Source organism: Dendroctonus ponderosae, unplaced genomic scaffold (assembly GCF_020466585.1).
Source record: "Dendroctonus ponderosae isolate FM_Combo_2020 unplaced genomic scaffold, Dpon_F_20191213v2 Dpon_F_20191213_1, whole genome shotgun sequence".
Taxonomy (NCBI): domain Eukaryota; kingdom Metazoa; phylum Arthropoda; class Insecta; order Coleoptera; family Curculionidae; genus Dendroctonus; species Dendroctonus ponderosae.
Window position 1 is genome coordinate 26,982,719 of NW_026017110.1, and position 1,529 is coordinate 26,984,247.

Consider the following 1,529-nt stretch of genomic DNA (forward strand, 5'->3'; position numbering starts at 1 on the left):
TGTTCAGGGTTTGCATCCTTGCTATTGTCGGCCTACCCATTACTTTAATTGGAATTAAGATATGTTTAATATTCAGTTTGATATATTTGTACAGAGGCAAGATTTGTTTCTGATTTATAAACAAATATATCAAATTGACAATAAACATGCTCCTAATCTCAATTAAAGTACTGGGTAGTGATTGGTGTTTGGATATGTTGATAATAAAAACTTGATAATAAAGACAAACTAAACAATATTTAAAAAAGAGAATGTACGAACATAAATACAACAACACAACAATAAAAACTATTTCTGTTATCTCAATACATTATAATTTGTAAGATGCTTCCGAAATTGAACGTGCACAATTCAGGTGAAATTAATCCATTTAAGCTTGGCTGACCCCGTAGAATTTTTTCCAAGCATCCACAACTCATAAGGACTGATAAAAAGGAGAAACATGAAACGACTTTTAACGTTGAACGTGATTTTCCACCCCATACTCATGGATCCGTTCAAGGTTTTATTGGCTCCGAATAAATTTGCGTAGCGAACGTTTTAACACTTTATAAACTATAGTTATACAGGTTTTAATTGTGAAATATATAAATATGCAAATTGGTCTGTTAGTTTTAGTAACTTAATACGGTCGTAGGGAAAGTATGGCAATATTTAAAATAAGACGTAGAGATAGTCTTATTTAAACATACCTGGAAGGCCTTTTGTTGGTAGATAATTTAATATTAGTCTACCGTTTGCCTTGAAACACACATCGTGAAAATGCCTACTACAAATAAATATACTACAAAAAGACTAAAATACGTAAATTATTCACATGTATGTAGTAATATTTAAAATAAGACATAGGATAGTCTTATTTAAACATACCTGGAAGGCCTTTTGTTTTTAGACAATTTAATATTAGTCTCCCGTTTGCATTGAAACACACATCGTGAAAATGCCTACTACAAATAAATATATTACGAAAAGACTAAAATACGTAAATTATTCACATGCATGTAGTAATATTTAAAACAAGACATAGGATAGTCTTATTTAAACATACCTGGAAGGCCTATTGTTGGCAGACAATTTCTTAATAGCATTCAGTTTTCCTTGAAACATATATCGGCAAAATGGCTAGTACAAATAAATATATATGAACTACGAACTGCCGGTTTTGCCAATAAATGTTCACACCCAATTCGCTTCAACCAAACCATTCTCAAGTTTAGATTGTGAGGAAATAGACACCTGAAAGTATTCTGACTTCAATCCGAGAAATGTACGAAACCAGCACCATGTGGGTTTAGTCCAACAATCCACAAGTATATAATTGTAGTAACGATGAAACTTACCGCCTTGAAGATGTATCATCGCACTAAGGCACACAGAACCGTTTAATATTAGTGCTCATTTTTAATAATATTTTACAGACGCTCACAGATTTACGTTTAATCTTTAGTATAGATTTACAGTTATCCAATAGTATGTAGTATGTGCGGTTATCAACACTACTCGTCTTTATCTGTGGATTTTACCCGAGT

At 31.9% G+C, this 1,529-nt stretch overlaps 2 long non-coding RNA genes across 2 annotated transcripts in view; one reads left to right on the forward strand and one right to left on the reverse strand.

Moving 5' to 3' along the window:
* Window positions 1-6: 6 nt before the first annotated feature.
* LOC125502507 overlaps window positions 7-1,529 on the forward strand; it is a 4,104-nt gene continuing 2,581 nt past the window's right edge. The window contains exon 1 of the long non-coding RNA XR_007280271.1: window positions 7-569. This is a non-coding gene — a long non-coding RNA (uncharacterized LOC125502507). The remainder of the gene's footprint in view (window positions 570-1,529) is intronic.
* On the reverse strand, window positions 764-1,523 carry LOC109535355. Its single transcript, XR_007280266.1, has 2 exons — window positions 1,341-1,523; window positions 764-1,236 (listed from the first exon to the last, which is right to left on the reverse strand). It is a non-coding gene; the product is annotated as an uncharacterized LOC109535355 (long non-coding RNA).